The sequence below is a fragment of the Ornithorhynchus anatinus genome, chromosome 11 (genome assembly GCF_004115215.2).
Source record: "Ornithorhynchus anatinus isolate Pmale09 chromosome 11, mOrnAna1.pri.v4, whole genome shotgun sequence".
NCBI lineage: Eukaryota > Metazoa > Chordata > Mammalia > Monotremata > Ornithorhynchidae > Ornithorhynchus > Ornithorhynchus anatinus.
The window spans coordinates 11,571,678-11,590,705 of NC_041738.1; the positions used below are offsets into that span (position 1 = coordinate 11,571,678).

At 46.8% G+C, this 19,028-nt stretch overlaps 1 non-coding gene across 1 annotated transcript; it reads right to left on the bottom strand.

Moving 5' to 3' along the window:
- Positions 1–286: 286 nt before the first annotated feature.
- Positions 287–424, bottom strand: LOC114815336. The gene has a single exon (XR_003763099.1). It is a non-coding gene; the product is annotated as a small nucleolar RNA SNORA7 (small nucleolar RNA).
- Positions 425–19,028: the final 18,604 nt, after the last annotated feature.

The window sequence follows — 19,028 nt, forward strand, 5'->3', positions numbered from 1 at the left end:
TGGCCTCAAGGGAGCATCATCAACCAACCTTCAGTGCAAACTTTTCTGCCCTTTGGATTCACCTTGTCTTGTCTTATGCCGTCATGTCTGACCCACAGCGACGCCATGAACACATCTCTCCCAGAATGCCCTACCTCCACCTGCAATCATTCTGGTAGTGTATCCATAGAGTTTTCTTGGTGAAAATCGGGAAGTGGTTTACCATTGCCGCCTTCCACGCAGTAAACTCGAGTTTCCGCTCTCGACTCTCTCCCATGCTGCTGCTGCCCAGCATGGGTGAGTTTTGACTTGTAGCAGGTTGTCTTCCACTCGCTAGCCACTGCCTAAGCTAGGAATGGAATGAATATGCTTCTGCTTTACTCTCCCTCCCATAGTCAAGACTGGTAGACTACTGGAAACTCTCCAGGTGTGTCCCTGAGAGAGAACTAGATCCACCTGGAGAGAGTCATTTCTCCATGGTGGCCCAGGGCATCATTCTGCCTTTGGATGACTCTGAGCCCTTCCCTTTCCATCTCCCAAGCTGATGGTCCTAATGTCAAATGGAGCCCCAGAAAGCTGGACAGGATCTCAGATTTTCTTCCCCAAAGGTCAGTGAGGCTGGGGGTGCTGGGGGCGGTGGTGATGGAGACCTAGTCTTGGACCCCTCCTTTGCCTCCAGCTGCTCTCCCCATGACCCCAGCAGAGATGAGGAAGCCCCTGGACTGGCTCTCACTCCTGGACCTGCTCCCTGGAATGGGCAGTTTCTTTCCCTCATCACCACCCCTCCCTGCGCTGTCCTGGCGGGGGCTGATGTGGCGGGCGGAAAACATAGCACGCCAAACACCACAGCCATAAATTTCACTTACATCTAGAGAAACGCAGGCATCCAATTAAACCTATAATCCTATCAACCTGCCAGCAATCAAACATTCAGTTCCAAATGAAGAGCGACAGGAGCACTCCATCAATGGGCTGAGGTAACAATTCACAGCAAGTTGGTTGTCCTGTCACAGTATCTTCTGTTAGCCCTGCTGCTCTTTTCTTTTGTGATATAAATAAGACCATGCTTGGTGGCTTTTTCTTTCCCTTTCTGAGGGGACTCTGAGAGGTAGCCACAATAGAGTCCTGGGGTTCACCCCCCCACCCAAGTCTCCAGTCACAAAAGGCGGAACTGGGGTGGACCCAAGAGCCGAATGGTGTTCCCTGAAGTGTCTGATTCATGGAAAATCTATGTGCTGGCTGCCGCCCCCACCCCAGATCACTGTCTCCATGGGAAGGTGACCATTTCCAGTTCTCAGAAGGTCTGTCCCCTGTCTGTTATGGATGTGGCACCAGATGCCTTCGCTTCTGCCGTTTTTATGTCGTCATTGCTCAGCTTCCCTTCTCCGCCTCAGCTCCTGCTGCCGAGGGTTGTGGCTCAGATATGATGTCCACATGAATGGGTGCCCAGAGGGGCAACACGGCAGCAGCAATTCTGGAGCAGGATTCACTAGGATTTTGTGAGGCAAAAAAGTGCAGCAAACCACAAACAGGGGCAGGCTGTTTCAGCATGACTTAGTGGAAAGACCCAGGCTTGGGAGTGAGAGGTCATGGGTTCTAATCCAGGCTCCGCCACTTGTCTGCTGTGTGACCTTGGGCAAGCCACTTTTCACTGCTCTGGGCCTCAGTTCCCTCATTTGTAAAATGGGGATAAAGACTGTGAGCCCCACTTGGGACAATCTGCTTACCTTCTATCTACCCCAGCACTTAGAACAGTGCTTGGCACATAGTGAGCACTTAACAAACACCGTAATTATTACTATCGTGGACCAGTGCACTTGAGTAGGTGCTTGAGGCCAGGAGTCTCACTCCAGCCTGACTTGGCCCCGCTCACACTCTACCAACTGATCGATATTTAGTATTGCGCATCTAATGGATGCAGAACACTGTACTAGACACTCAGGAGAAAGCAACAGAAATAAGTCACAGGATCCCTGCTTTCAAAAGGGATTATATTATAATGGAGAAAGCAAGCACCGAATAAACTATAGAAAGAAAAAGGATGAAAAGATGAGTAAATCCTTAAGTAAATCAAAGACAACGTAATAGTAACATGATTACAATAATAATAATTTGGTAATTGTCAAGTGCTTAGTAGATGACTAACATTGTACTAAGAACTGGGGTAAATACAAGATAATAAGGTTGGACATAGTCCCTGTCCCCAACATGAGGTTTGCAGGCTAGGAGGGAGTAGAATTTAATCCCCATTTTGCTGATGAGGTAGTTGATGCTCAGAGACAATAAATGAGTTGCCCAAAGTCACATAGCAGGTAAGTGGTGGAATATGGGGCTTAATGGCTCGAGTATGGGACTGGGAGTCGGAAGGACCTGGGTTCTAATGCTGGCTCTGCTATTTGTCTGCTGTGACCTTGGGCAGGTCACTTAACTTCTCTGGGCCTCAGGTACCTCATCTGTGAAATGGGGATTAAGACTGTCCCCGACTTGTTTAAATTTTATCTACCCCAAAGCCTAATGCCATGCCTAGGATATAGCAATTAATAAATACCATTAACAGGATTGGAACCCAAGTCCTCTGACTCCCAAACCCATGCTTTAACCACTAAGTCTCGCTCATGAGTGGCCTCTTCTCCCGGTCTGAAAGTTTTCTACCCAGAAATATGCTCTGGACAGAATCATGTTTACTAACTCTACTGGCCTCTCCCAAGTGCTTAGTACAATGCTCTGCACCTGGTATAAAACAGTATACACTTTGAGGGAGCAATCATGTCTACTAACTCTACTGTATTCTCCCATGTATTTATTACAGTTCTCTGCTTAAGGTAGATGTTCAATAAATACCACTGGTTGATCAATTGATTGTTTGAGGGTTAACCTTGTAGGGGCTGGAATGTTGCACTGCCTGCTGGGAGAAAGTCAAACCGACTGGCCTGTCCAGGCCTGCCTCTCCTCCCTCCCCTCCACCTTGCCCCCGTGCCCCGCACTAAGCATCCACCTTGTCCCTCAGGACCACACCCTCTCAGGAAAGGGGAAAGATGTTGGCTGTAGCATTAAGCTTCCACAGGCCCAGGCCAAGAGAATACAATGTATATTTTGCCATTAAAATATGCCCGCTTTCCTCCTCAGCTAATAGGATTATTCAAAAAGTGTTTTCAAGCAAAATCCCAAAGCCTGCTGTTGGTTTGCCAATGAATCTATCTGTTTTTCTTTAATCTTTATCTGGTTCGGAGTCAAGCTCCACGGGAATTGGGTCTTGAATCCTGGCCAGTGGCAATGCCTGGTTTTCTGCTCTTCCTCTGGAACCAGCCCATTGGGGGCCAGGACATCCAACAGGGGCCCAGAGCCCTGCCTTTTGCCCCTGACAGGTAGTAAGCCCCAGTCACCATGGCTGCCTAGTGACCAAAGTCAGCTGAACACCCTAGCCCCCTGGTAACCAAAGTCAGCCATTCACTACAGCCATCCAATCACATGGTCTTCAAATCACCTTGGCCACCCAGGGGCCAAAGCCAGTCAATCACTATGGCTGGCCGGTGACCAAACGCAGACAACAACCACAGCTGCCCAGTCACTGTGGTCATCCAATCACCATGACCACCCAGTAACCAAAGCCATCCATCACCTTGACTTCCCAATTGCCAGGTTGTCCAATCACTATGATCATTCAGTCATCATGCTGAATATTTGCTGTGCTCTCTGAACTGTGATTTGGATAAGAGGCATGGGAGGGCAGAACAATTTGGGGATTAACTTTCGTAGTTAGTAAGCTTTTACTTTTTACCAAACACTGTGCTCAGCACTTCTGATACAAGGTAATGAGAGCAAACACTGTCCCCGTTCACACAGGCTTTAAAGTCAAAGACGTAAGCAGAGGGGGTATTTCTGGCCCTTTAGACCGTAAGCTAATTCTGGACAGGGTATGTCTGTTATGTTATTTTGTGCTCTCCCAAGTGCTCAATACAGGGCTCTACACATTCATTCAATTGTATTTATTAAGCACTGACTGTGTGCAGAGCACTGTACCCAACACTGCATAGTAAGCATTCAATAAAAACCACTGATTCTGGCACCAGTCTGCCTTATGAACTTGGACAGTCACTTAACCTTTCTGGACTTTGGTGTCCTCAGCTGTAAAAGGGGAAAAGATGGATTTCAAACTCTTTGTAGGATAAGGACAATGAAGGACCCATTTTACAGTTGAGGAAATTGAGACCCACAGAGGTAGTGACTTGCCCAAGTTCACTGAGCAGGTGAAGGGCCAAATTAGGACTAGAACCCAGGCCTCCTGACTCCAAGTCCCAAGTTCTTTGCATTTTCCCTTGCTGGGTGAGGGAAAAGAGGAAAAGGGTAGATTTTAGGGAGTTAGAGCAGGCCTTTTAGTGCTGAGAACTTTTTGAGATTGCAGGGATGGATTTCCAACTAAACCCATGTGCCCAAGATGAGAAATCCTCCAGGAAAACAGGTTGGTCCTGCTTCCTCTCCCCCACCCCCAACCCTGCTACCCTCTGCCCCAGCCCAGAGATAAAATCATGTCCCCACGTGCCCTTTCCAGCCCTTCTCTGCTTGAGTCTCTGTTGTTGAGCACTGCAGTGAGATGAGCTGCACCGGAGATAATCATAGGAAATTACAGTGTAATAATGTAAGGAGATTTTATTTATAGAGTTTGCTTTCCTCCTGCACTCTTATGATACAGCACCTCCCCCCCACCCCACCCCCCCAACACACACACACACAAATCTGCTTTTGCCAGACAACATTAAACATAGGGCTTGGCAGTGTGGACCAGCTGTTTTTTGGAAGTTTGGGGGAAATCTTTAAATAGGATTCATATACTCCAATACAAATTGACATATATTTCAGTCATGAACATACATACTGTTCCCCCTCCTACTTAGACTGGAGGGGGAACAGTATTTATGTTCATGCCTGAAATATATGTCAATTTATCATTATTCCTACTTACACTTTAGGAATACTGAATCCTAATCCCAGCTCTGACACTTGTATGGTCTGTGACCTGGGGCAGGTCCCTTCACTTCCCCATGCCTCAGTTTCCTCATCTGTAAAATGGGGATGAAATACCTATTCTCCCTTAGACGGTGAGTCCCAAGTGGGGCCGAGTCTGTGCCTGATCTAATTAACCTGAATCTGTTGTGTGATCTTGGGCAAGTCACTTCACTTCTCTGTGCTTCAGTTACCTCATCTGTAAAATGGGGATCAAAACTCTGAGCCCCATGTGGGACATGGACTGTGATGCTTGTACCCACCCCAGAGCTTAGTACATTGCCTGGCACATAGTAAGTGCTTAAAACTACAATTACTATTATTACCTTAGCACAGTGATGTGGCATTTGGTAAGTGCAAACTCTGTGCCAAATGGTGACTACTGTTCATTTTCACCATTTCCTCTGGCATTTTGTTGGTTAATGCTGTAATTCCCCATAAGCTCACCCACTATAAGAGGACTGTGACATGATCTGGATTAAACAGCTCTAAAGAGGAATTCACGGATGGGGTGGTGGGTGGGGGGCTAAGATGTAAGGGAAAAACAGCTGAAAGACAAAAGTTGCGAGAGGAGAAGAGAGAAAGTCAGCTGGGGATGTGAGCCTCAGGGCCTAGAATCTCCTGCCTGCCCAGGACAAGAGAAGAAGCATCCAGCTCAGCCAGCCTCCTTAGATCAAAAAAGAACCCATCTTTTCTGAATCTTCAAGGACCCTGATGTTGGAGGGCCACTCTCTGGTGGACATGGAGGATTGGAGAATATCAGCCGTTTCCTTTCACTACCAACATTTCTTACGGCCCTTTGAGTCAGAGGACCTGGGTTCTAATCCCAGCTTTGCCACTTGTCTGTTATGTGACCTTGAACAAGTCACTTAACTTCCCTGTCACTCACCACATCTGTAAACTGGGGATTCAGTATCTGTTCTCCCTCCTGCTTAGATTGTGAGCCCCATGTGGGATGGACACTGCGTCCAACACAACTTGCATCTAACCCCAGTGCACAGAACAATACTCGACACATAGTAAGTGCTAAACAGATATAATAATAATGAGAGTAATAACTAATATTTGTTAAGCACTTACTAAGTGCCAGGCAGTGTATTAAGTGCTAGGGTGGATGCAAACAAATTGGACTGGATACAACCCATATTCCATATGGAGCGCACAATCTTCAACCCTGTTTTACAGATGAGGTAACTGAGGCCCAGTGAAGTGACTTGCCCAAGGTCACACAGTAGACAAATGGCAGAGCCAGGATTAGAACCCATGACCTGACTCCCAGCCCCATGCTGTATCCACTATGCCAGCTGGGACCCTTTTATGGCCCTGCCATCCAGGCAAGCACTGCTCAGACCCTAGAGGGGAGGAGGGGAGAGCAGTACTCTAGTCGTTTGTGTAGTCTTAGTGCAGGTTGGCACCAAGTCCTTCTCAAGTTCAGGAGGAAGGTGGACATCAGGACTGGAAGTGGGGAGAGTCAAGAAAATTGGCTAACGAGCAGGTTTCCCGGGAAGGAGAAACACTACCAGCACAGCCTTCCTCCCTCCCAACAAAAAGATCTGTGGGGGCTGGGGTCTCTCTGGGACAGTTGTCCCTTCAACTTAATTCCTGGATCTGAAGTGGATGCAGTCCAGTGAGCCAGCTCAATAAAAGCCATTCATTTTCCTCTCCCTCAGTTTTCAGTCAATCACTCAATGGTATTTATCGAGTGCTTAATATATGCAGAGCACTGTACTGAGTGCTTGGGAGGGTATGAGGAAACAGAATTGGAGGACACACGTTCTCCACACCTAACAAGTTTAGAGTTTCATTGAACACCCGGTCACCGTCCGACACAGAATGTGCACTTTCCGAGTAAAATACCCCAGCTTCCCTCTTCCATCAGTCCGGCCCCTCTCTGTCTCTCTGATCCCCTTGTCCCTTTCTGAGCGACAATGAATTAATGAATAAATTGAGAGCGTGTGCTAATCTAAGGGAATCTCTCTTCAGAAATGCCTCTCTTAGCCTTCCTGGTTGGCTAAGAGCAGCTTTGGGAAGGATAATCCACACTGTGCTGCCAGACTTTGTCTTCCCAAGAATTTAGGTGTGATCTATATTCAAATGACAGTTTAATGAGCCTTTTCCTATTTCCAGAAACCTTATCACATCATTAAAGCATAGAAATGAATAATACATCTAGCAGTTGGATTAAGCTGAACCGGAGACCTGATGCATCTTCAAAGGAAAGAAATATGGAGCAGAGAAAGCGCAGGCGGGTTGGAGTTGTGCTGGCAGGAGGTGGGGGTGAAGACTGGGGGAAGGGGAGGTTGATAAATTTGTCTGATGTGTCAAGAAGCAGGAATAGCTTTAGCAGTTTCTGTTCCCAAATGGTCTGTCCTCTTCTCTGGGAACAGAGGAAAAATGGCTCTGAGAAGCCTAGTATGGGGCTGAATATTTGATAGTAGTAGTCATAGAAATAATAATTATTATTATAATAGTAATAGTAACAAAGATAATAATACTAATAACATTTGTTATACTCTAAAGTGTCAAATACTGTGCTAACCACTGGAGTAGAAGAAAGGATAAACAGATCAGTCACAGGGAGAGAGAGAGAGAGAGAGAGCAAACAGGTACTTAATCCCCATTTTACAAATGAGGAAACTGAGGCACAGAGAAGCAGGCAAGTAATGGTTCTGGGATTAGAGCCCAGGTCTCCTGATTCCCAGGCCTGTGTTATTTCCTCCAGGCCATGCTGCTTCTCATATAATGAAATCATTGTGGTATCTGTTAAGTGTTCACTGTGTACCTAGCACTTTGCTAAATGCTGGGTTAGATACTCCACAGAAGGTATAAGGCCCAGGGAGACAGGTACAATCAATCGGTCATATTTACTGAGCACTTACTGTGTGCACTGTACTAAGCACTTGGGAGGATACACTATAACTGACCACCAAGCCTTATTCCCTGTCCTCAATGAGCTCACAGTCAAGAGGGGGAGACAGAAATCAGTATAAATAAATTGGGGGTATGTATGTGATCTATAAATCAGTGCTGTGAGGCTGAGGGAGGGGTGAATAAAGAGTGCAAATCCAAGTGCAAGGGCGATGGAGAAGGGAGTAGGAGAAGAGGAAATGAAGGCTTAGTCCAGAAAGACCTTTGGGAGGAAAAGGGCCTTCAAAAAGGCTTTGAAGGGGACGAGAGTGATCATCTGTCGCTTATGAAGAGGAAGGGCATTCGGACCAGAGACAGGATGTGGGTGAGAGGTCAGCGATGAGATAGACGAGATCGAGGTACAGTGAGTAGGTTGGTATTAGAGGAGCAAAATGTGTGTGTGCAGGCTAGGTTGTAGTAGGAGAGGACTGAGGTAAGGTAGGAGGAGGCAAGATGATTGAGTGCTTAAAGGCTGGTAATGTGATCTTGTTTCTTGCGGAGGTGGATGGTATTTGTTAAGCGCTTACTATGTGCAGAGCACTGTTCTAAGCGCTGGGGTAGACATAGGGGAATCAGGTTGTCCCACGTGGGGATCACAGTTAATCCCCATTTTACAGATGAGGTAACTGAGGCACAGAGAAGTGAAGTGACTTGCCCACAGTCACACGGCTGACAAGTGGCAGAGCTGGGAGTCGAACTCATGACCTCTGACTCCGAAGCCCAGGCTCTTTTCCACTGAGCCATGCTGCTTCCCAGGTGGATGGGCAATCACTGGAAGCTCTGGAGGAATGGGAAATGTAGACCGAATGTTTTTGTAGAAAAATGAATAATTTCTATTTTTTTTAGAAAACTCATTTTATATATAATTTATAGGTGTGTACATAAGATGGGTGGGGGAGAAGGTGGGGCAAATACCATATTCTCAAAGGTCACAAATCCAAAGGCTTAGGTGACACAGGAGGGAGAGGGAGTCAAGAATAAGAGGGCTTAATTAGGGAAAGCTTCTTAGAGATGTGACCTGAAAAATGCTTTGAAGGTGGGGAGAGTGGTGGTCTGGTACATGTGGAGGGAGAGGGGATCCCAGGCCGGATGGAGGACGTGGGGAAGGGGATAGATGAGATCGGGGTACAGTGAACAAGCTGGAGCTAGAGGAGCAAAGTGTGTGGGCTGGGCTGTAGTAGGAGAGCAGTGAGCTGATGTCGGGGAGTTCGAGCTGATTAAGGGCTTTAAAGCCGATGGTATAGAATTTCTGTTTGATGAGGAGTTGGCTGGGCAACCATTGGAGGTCCTTGAGGAGTGGGGAGACACGGACTGATGCTCGCAATAAAAAATGATGCAGGCAGCAGAACGAAGTCTGGTTTGGAGTGGGGAGAACCTGGAGGCAAGAAGATCAGCAAGGAGGCTGGTGCGGTAGTCAAGGCGGGATAAGGATAAGTGGTTGGATAAGCACGGTAGCAAGCTGGGTAGAGCGGAAAAGGCAGATGTTATCGATGATATGAAGGTAGAAACTATTCTAGAAGAACCTATTCTCAAGCGGGGCAGGGGACTAACCACACCTCAGGATTTCACACAGCTGTTTTTCAGATGTGGCACACAGGGTTGTGACAACATGGTGCTCTGCTGGGTGATGATGATGATGGTATTTAAACTCTTACTATGTATCAAGTAATGTTCTATACCTGGGGATAGATACAAGCTAATCAGGTTGTACGCAGTCCCTGTCCCACATGGAGCTCACAGTCTTAACCCCCATTTTACAGAGGCACCAAGACGTTAAGTAACTTGCCCAATTTCACAGAGCAGACAAGTGGAGGAGTTGGGATTAGAACCCAGGTCTTTCTGATTCCCCGGACCATGCTCTCTCCACTAGGCCATACTGTTTGATCTGGAGCCCCTTGCCTAGAAAATTTGCTCCTGAAATTCAAGAGGTGAGGGTCGATTGGATCATTGGTCAAAGTTCAGTGTGGCCTAAAGGATAGAACATGGGTCTGGGATCTAATCCCAACTCTGCCACTTGTCTGCTGTGTGGCCTTGGGCAAATAACTTCACTTCTCTGGGCCTCAGTTGCCTCCTCTGTGAAAAGGGGATTGATGACTGTGAAGCCCTATGTGGGGTAGGGATTGTGTCTAATCCAATTTGCTTGTGTTCACCCCAGCATTTAGTATAGTGCCTGACATATAGTAAGCACTTAAATACCACAATTATCATTAAAATAGGGATAAAGACTGTGAGTCCCATTTGGGACATGGATTGTGTCCAACCCAATTAGCTCGTATCTACCCTAGCGCTTAGTAGAGTGTCTGGCACTTACTGAAGGATTAACAATCACCATAAAAAAAATCACTGTAAACACATTTGGTCTTCCTTAGGATTTTGCTCCTCCGGAGAGGCAGGTTCACTTAGCAAGCAATTGGCAGAGTGTAAGAACTTGGGCCTGATAGTCCGGAGACCAGGGTCGAAATTCCAAAGTGGATGTGCTGTTTGTCCTTGGGCAAGTCACTTCACCTCACTGGGTATTTGTTTTCTCAACTATAAAATGAGTTGTGAGATACCTGCTTCCCTCTACCATCTTGGTGTGCGAGCCTTGCTGTGGGCAGGGGCTATGTCTGATATGACTCTCTTGTATTGAGCCCAGTACTTAGCATTTAGTAAGTGCTTAATAAATATCAAAATTATAACAGATTATGATTGTAATCCAGTGAAAATGGGTGGGTAGGGAGAGGATTGACCCCAAAGAGGAAGGTGGACAGAAGATGGATCTCTAGGTGGAAGGTGGGTAGAAGAGATGGGTCTCTGTGGGAGGTGGGCAGGAGATGGCTCACTAGAATATACCCATTAACACCTTGGCACCGAATTCACCGTCTTAGCCTGATGCTTCGACATTTCCGTCCCAATCTTGAAGGAGGCAGAAGAATCTCGAGAAGGATTTTCTTTGAGAAATTCCACAGTGTTGGTTTCCTCTGGACCCTTACTGTTGGAAAGTTCAACCCAGCTCCGATAGGTTGTAAAATCTTGCTGGGAAGGGATTGTGCCTTCTATTTCTACCATCCCCTCCCGACCACTCAGTACAGCGCTCTGCTCACAGTCAATGCTCAATAAATACCACTGAATGTCTGACTGCAAACTTATAGTTCCTTCCCAACTCCATTTAGCTCAAGAATTTCAATCCAGAGTTGAATACCCTTGGACTCATTCAAAATTCTGGTCCCCACTCCCTTTTTAGGACTAATTTTTAAAAATGAACACTTTTTTTGTTTGAAGTTTGTACAGACCCAATCACATTAGCATCGTGAGCATTTGGGGAAAAAAAAAGCATGTTTAACAGATGCCCTATTTATGGAGAAATGTAAACCCATGATGTAGAGAAATTATTCATCTCGTGTTTTTGTTGAAGAAGCAAAACACACAGTAAATTAAGTCTGGTCTTGAAATTCTGCATTTCTATAAGCGTGGAAGGGACTGGGGAGAAAACTGTTCAATGTGGTATTAATTATTTAGGCAGTCTGAATGGATTTCAATTGCATTACATGGAAAAATGGAAGAGCCCTCCAGTGACCAACTAAAGCTTTCGAATCCCCAGGGCCTTCTGCTGTGGACGGCATCGCCAAAGCAAATCAAGTGTCTGCTTCATCCTTTAAAGGCAGCAAAGACAAGCCCTGCTCAAGTCCCATTTACTCTTTCACAGAAGAGTTGCGACTGATCCCAACCACCTGTGACAAGGAAGGAGAGAGAGGCTCCATTGGCTCAAGTGTGAGAAGGCCCTCCAGATCAGGAGTTGTGGGAGAGAGAAACAGAGTGGCCTAGTGGAAGAAACAAGGGCTGAGAAGTCAGAGGACCTGAGTTCTAATTCTGGCTCCTCCATTTGCCTGCTGTGACCTTAGGCAAGTCAGTTGAATTTGTTGAGCACTTACTGTGTGCAGAGCATTGTACTAAGCACTTGGGGGAGTACAATACAATAGATAACAGATACATTCCCTGCCCACAGTGAGTTTACAGTCTAAAAGGAGAGATATTAATATAAATAAAATGCAGATATGGACATAAATGCTGGGGACTGGGAGGGAGGATGAATGAATAAAAAAAGCAAGTCAGGGTGATGCAGAAGGGAGAGGGAGAAAAGGAAAGGAGGGCTTAGTCAGAGAAGGCCTCTTGGAGGAGATGGGCCTTCAGTAAGGCTTTCCTCACCTGTAAAATGGGGTTTCAATTCCTGTTCTCCCTTTCACTAAACTGTGAGCTGGTTGTGGGCAGGGAATGTGTCCAATCCATCATGCCTCTGGCCTCCATCCTAACCCCTGTGTCCCAGTGGAGGTCCTGCATTCATTGTTCGGCCAAAACTGCAAGTACAGTGCATAGAACACGGGCCTGGGAGAGTCAGAAGGTCATGAGTTCTAATCCTGCCTCTGCCACCTGTTTGCTATGTGACCTTGTGCAAATCACTTTACTTCTCTGGGCCTTAGTTATCTCAACTGTAAAATAGGAATTGACCGTGAGCTTTGTGGGGGACAGGGACGGTGTCCAACCTGATTTGTCTCTAACCACTCCTGCATTTAGTACCATGTTTGATGCATAATAAGCACTTTAAAGATACCACAATTACTATTACTATTGTAGGACTGCTCTGCCAGGGAGGTCATTCTTGAAAATGAGGGAAGCACACATGCTTGCACACACATGTTCACACAGACACATATGCATGCACACATTCACACCTACACACATTCACTGTGTTCAGACCTTGTGTGAGCACTCGTTAAATACCACTGACTGATACACACACACACACACACACACACACACACACACACACCCTCCCCCCCCCCACCATATTCTTCTGTGGACTTCACCACCACCCCCAGCTCTTAAAGCCCTCCATGCCTCACTGCCACCCCGAGAATTATCTCCCAAACCCAACCTGAGCGAGGTGGTGTTTCCCCTCCAAGGGACATGAACTCTTTCCTTTGCCACTCCCAGAGAACATTTTGCGGAGATGGAAAAGAAAGACCCGGTTCGCTTGGATGCCTTCAGGATTTTGAGGTCTGCCATGAGTGGCTGATTTACCACAGTAAAGGAACCACTCTTTCTTCTCTCGAAGCAGAATGTAGATGTTTTGCCCAACAGAGACTAGTGGAAGCCACTGCAGGCTGCCTAGCTCTCCGGGACCCTCTGGCCAAGCTGCAAGAAACAGCGTAGCCTAGTGGATAGAGCGTGGGCCTGAGTGTTATAAGGGCCTGGTTTCTGATCCCTGTGCCATTTGTCTGCTGTGTGACCTTGAATAAATCACTTCACCTCTCTGTTCCTCACTTACCTTATCTCTAAAATGGTGATTAAGACTGGGAGTCCCATGTACAATATGGACTATTCCCAACCTGATTACTTTCTGTCTACCCCATGGCTTACAGCAGTCCCCGGCACCTAGTAAGCACTTAACAGATACCATTAAAAAAGCTCTGGTTCTAGTCAGTAGGGCTGGGAAGACATTTTACCATAGACTCTAAGCTCCTCTGCTAAACTAGAAGCTCCTTGAAGGTAGGGATCCTGACTACCAACTCTACTGAACTCTCCTAAGAGTTTATGTGCTCAGGCAATGCCACTGATTGATAGAAAGACTCCATTCTCATTGGGGATTGAACCTCAAACATCTATTCTCCCAGAGCCCAGAGGATAGCCTGCTGAACTTTGGGGGTTCTGAGGCAAGGAAATATTTCCCATCTACATCACATCCCAATCTCCAGCAACCTCTCCGTCCAGGTCCCTGGGAATACGGGGACTACATCTGATTTGGACTCATTGCTTTTAAACATTTAATCATCATCACTCCTGCCTGCCCCTCCCACGGTGCACTGTGAGCTGAGTGCCTTGCTGGTTTACTTTGGGGAGCCAGCCCCAAATCCTCCCTCACCAGGGTCTAACTCCAATCTCAGTTTAACACCAGGGACAAAGCCGAACTCCAGTCTCAAAGCTGATAAAGTTAGCAAAATCTTCTCACCTTAAGGGGCTGATCCCTGATTTCTTGGCAATTCTTAGCTGATCACAGGTCTTAATCCACTAATTTGTAAGGCTCTCCAGTGCCAAGATGGCAGTTTTTTATGGTATCTGTTAAGCACTTACTATGGGTCAAGCACTGTTCTAAGCACTGGGTAAGATCCAAGTTAATCGGATTTGACTTAGCCCTTGTCCAACATGGGCCTTGTAGTCTAAGGAGGGAGGAAACTGAGCCTTAGAGAAGTTAAAGATTTGGCCAAGGTCACCCAGCAAACGTTTGGCAGAGCTGGGATTAGAACCCAGGTCCTCTGACACAGGCCCATACTCTTTCCACTAGCCCACACTGCTTCCTTTTGTTAGCGATTCTTCCCTGGGTTTGATGCTCTGCCCTGTGGAGATGTTTAATCCATGATTGTGGAAAAGGGTAATTATGCTGCTTGGCATGAGCGATTGTCATGTTTCCCCTTCTGTTCCTTCCTCCCCCCAGCTCGTTTGGTGAAAAGTGGTTTCTTCCCCAGGCGCCCCTGAAGCATGGGCTTCAGACGTTCTAAGTCAATAACTAAGTCACTTCCTAAGTCAGATGTCCTTGTAGTAATGATTGTGGTATTTATTAAGCACTTACTATGTGTCAGACACTGTACTAAGCACTGGGGTAGAAACAAGTTAATTGGGTGGGACACAGTCCCTGTCCTACATAAAGCTCACAGACTTAATCCCCATTTTACAGATGAGGAACTGAGGCACAGGGAAATTAAGGAACTCGTCCAAGGTCACAGACCAGACAAGTGGCAGATCCTGGATTAGAACCCAGGTCCTGACTCTTAGGCCCATACGCTATCCACTAGGCCAAGCTGCTGTCAATGATGACCCTGGCAATCAATCGCTCAATCAATCATTAAGCCATCTATCAAATAATGCTCTTCTTTGAGCACCTAGTGAAAACAAAGCACTGAACCAAGTGCTTAGGATAGGTCAATATAGAAACAGTGGAGGTCCAGTGTAAAGAGCACAGGCTTGGGAGCCAAAGTACCTGGGTTCTTATCCCTGCTCCGCCACTTGCCTGCTGCGTGACCTGGGGCAAGTCACTTAACTTCTCTGTGCCTCAGTTGCCTTACCTTAAAATGGGGACCAAAACTCTGAGCCCCACATTGGAAATGAACAGTATCCAACCTAAATAGCTTGAATCTACCCCAGCGGTTAGTTAATACAGTGCACGGCCAATAATAAGGGTTTAACAAATACCATTAAAAAAAAACAACAAAAGTGCCACAGACAAAGGAAGTAAAACACCAAAGAAGAGGTGGTCAATATTAAATGGTTTGAGTCTGGCTGTTAGAGTGAAAGCCCTTCATGGGCAGGGAATGAGTCCCATGCTCCTGTTTGGACTTTCCCAAGCAATCAGTACAGTACATTGCACCCAAAAAATGCTCAGTAAATACAATGTCTATGGATAGTTGAAACCCCTTGTGGGGAGAGAATGTACCTTTTGCTTCTGTTAAACTTTCCCGAGCACTTAATACAGTATATTGCATCCAGTTGGCGTTCAGTACATACCATGACCTCTGACTACAGATAGCAGAAGCTTCTAGAAGGCAGAGAAAATGTCTTGCTTTGGTTGTACTTTCCCAAGCACTTAGAGAAGCATACTGGTTAGACCACTGGCCTGGCAGTCAGTAGGTCATGGATTCTAATCCCACCTCTGCCCCGTATCGGCCATGTGCCCTTGGGTAAGTCACTTTGCTTCTCTGTGCCTCAGTTACTTCATAAAATGGGGATTGAGATTGCAAGTCCCATATGGGACAGGGACTGTGTCCAACCTGATTTGCTTGTATCCATCCCAGCACTTAGTAAGTATTTAACAAATTTCATTATTATTCAAGTGCAGTCCCCATAGACGTTGAATACATACCATCTTTGCTACTTGATGGAGGTCTTACCAACTCCAGGTCAAACCCTTGCAGGAGGGACAATCAGTGGCAGACAGCTTATCAGAGACAAAGCAGTTCTTTTGAGCTCCTGACTCCAGTCCCTGGCTCCTCCCCCCCCCCCCCCCCCCCCAACCCTACCCCTGAGCCAAGAATGCCTCCTATTGATCAGCTTCCTCCAGCCGCCCCCTCGGGTCACACTGATTTATGAAAGTCACCAGTGGAGGGAGGCCCAGCGACAGCTATCAAAGGTCGGGCAGGAAAGGCTCACCAGGGAACCGCCAAGCCAGGCTGGGCTGCAGGATGAAATTAGCCCAAATTTCACCTCTGCTCTGCTGTGAAAGCCTGCTGGGAAGATGTTAGACAAAATCCCTCCTCCGCCTCCATTGCCTGAGCATTGCTTCCCCGCTCTAAGTCTCCCTGTGTGGTGCTGGAAGGAGTGGGATTCTGGCAAAAGAAATGGTGGTTGCCCAAAAGAAGTAGTGAGGCCTAATGGATAGAGCACATGCCTGGGAGTCAGAAGGACCTGGGTTCTAATCCCAGATCTGCCACTTGCCTGCTGTGTGACCTTTGGCAAGTCACTTCACTTCTCTGGGCCTCAGTGACTTCATCTGTAAAATAGGGGTTAAGGCTGTGAACCCCTTGTGGGACAGGGTCTATGTCCAACTTGACAACCTTGTATCTACCCCAGTACTTAACACAGTAACTGGCACATAGATAGTATGCACTTAACAAATACCAAAATCAACAACAACAACATTACCTTCCACCTAGCAGCTCACGCAGACACTAGAAACTCCCATGCACATGATGTCATCGGTGATACTGTGATATTTTGTGATATTTTTTGAGCACTTACTATGTGCCAGGCACCCTACTAAGCACTGGGGTGGATACAAGCAAATTAGGTTGGACAAAGTCCATATCCCACATGGGACTCAGTCTTAATCTCCATTTTACAGATGAGGTAACGGAGGCAGAGAAGTGAAGGGATTTGCCCTGGTGCTACTCTGGGCACGCTGTGTAGCATGATGACATCACATGCAGAAGATCACTGAGTGTGACTCAGGTGAAGATCCCTATCCCCACTACTGGCTCCAGAGCCACCACACTGTTCCTCTCCCCGGGCAAAACTTCTGAGCTTGTGGCACTCAGCCTCAGGATCTGAGGTAGATGGGGCCAGATTAACAGAAGTCTGGGCCCTGAGCCTCTCCGGCCTGCCCTCTCCACATCACGCCTTATGGTTATGCTCTTCTAAATTTGAAGGCAGCTATGGGGCAGAAGCTCAGGCAGGAGGAGGAAGAGGAAGGATGGTCAGTCATCCCATGCCTCTCCATGACAGTTTCATAGCTTTGCTCTTGCAAAGTAAAAATGAATAATGGTATTTGTCAAGCGCTTATTATGTGCCAAACACTGTTCTAGAAAAATTTATCAGGTTGGACACAGTCCCTGTCCCACATAGGGCTCTCATGTTTAAGCCCCATTTTACAGATGAGGTAACTGAGGCCCAGAGAAGTGAAGTGACTTATCCAAGGTTACCCAGCAGATATGTGGCAAACCTGGGATTAGAACCTAGGTCCTTCTGACTTCCAGGCCCATGCTCTATCCATTAAGCCTGGTGGCTGTGGATCAGAGGTCCAGACAGGAGAAAGAGAGGTAGTATTCATTCAATAGTATTTATTGAGCGCTTACTATGTGCAGAGCACTGTACTAAGCGCTTGGGATGAACAAGTCGGCAACAGGTAGTAATGTGTCCCTCCCCACTTCCAGGCCTAGTGGATTCCCATGGAGGAGTGACGTCCCATTGAGGAAACAAACATGGCCAAGCAAGTGCCCCCTCAACACCCTTTACCCTCCAAATGCCCTTTACCCCTTCCCATTCACTCTCAATTTAGTGACCTCACCCAGCAAAGGAATCCACAGGGTGAAGAGATGGACATGGAGAGGAGACCCTGGTGATAAGCACCTATTTGGGTGAATCACCCCCCTCCCAAATGAGTTAACTGAGAAGCAGCATTGCCTAATGGATAGAGCCCGGATCTGGGAGTCTGAAGGATCTGAGTTCTAATCCCAGATTCTCTCAGTAATAATAGTGGTATTTGTTAAGCACTTACTATGTGCAAAGCATTGTTCTAAGCACTGGGAGATGCAAGGTGATCAGATTGTCCCACGTGGGGCTCACAGTTTTAATCCCCATTTTACAGATGAGGTAACAGACACAGAAGTTAAGTGACGTGCCCAAAGTCACACAGCTGGCAAGCAGTGGAGCCGGAAATAGAGCCCACGACCCCTGACTCCCAAGACTGGGCTCTTTCCACTGAGCCATGCAGCTTCTCAGGTCCCCAACTACTGTGTGACCTTGAGCAGGTCACTTAACTTCTCTGGGCCTCAGTTCCCTCGTCTGTAAAATGGGAATTGAGACTGTGAGCCCCAGGTGAGACATAGACTCTTCCAACTGTATCCAACCTGTGTCTCCCCCTCTAGCGTGTAGGCAGGGAATGTGTTTGTTGTTGTACTCTCCCCAGCTCTTAGAACAGTGTTCTGTACATAGTAAGTGCTCAATAAATAAGACTGATTAGCTTGTATCTATCCCAGTGCTTAGTACAGTACCTGGCACATAGTAAGTGCTTAACAAATACCATAAAAAAAGAAGGGAGAGGAGACTGAGGCTGGATGGATTCTAAAGGAGCTCCTGGGGACAAGAAGGCTTCCTTCTTGGGGTTGGCACACAGTAAGCACTTAAATATCACATTCATTTCATAGATTGTTAGTCCTTCAAGGACAAGAGTAACCCTGCTCGTGGCTCAGTGGCTCTGACTGGGCTATCTACCCTGTGGGTATCCAAGGAAGACTTGCTGACCTACTGACCATTTCTTCCAAGATTACTGGACTGTAAGCTCCTTAAAGGTACAGATTGTATCTACAAGGGTGTGGAAGTGTAGTCTCCCAAGTACTTACTACAGTGCTCTACATACAGTAAGCACTCAACAAACACTGTAGGCTGATGAATTGATAGCTCCCAGTGGGTGCTCAATAAGTACCACTAATATCTCCCAGTGAGTGCTCAATATATTCCATTGATTGATAACACTCAGTGGTTGCTCAATGAATGCCAATGATAGCTCCCAGTGGGTGCTCAATAAATACTATGGATTGAGAGGGCCCAGTAGGTGCTCATTATATACCATTAATTCATTGATAGCACCCAATGGGTGCTCAATAGTTGTCATTGAT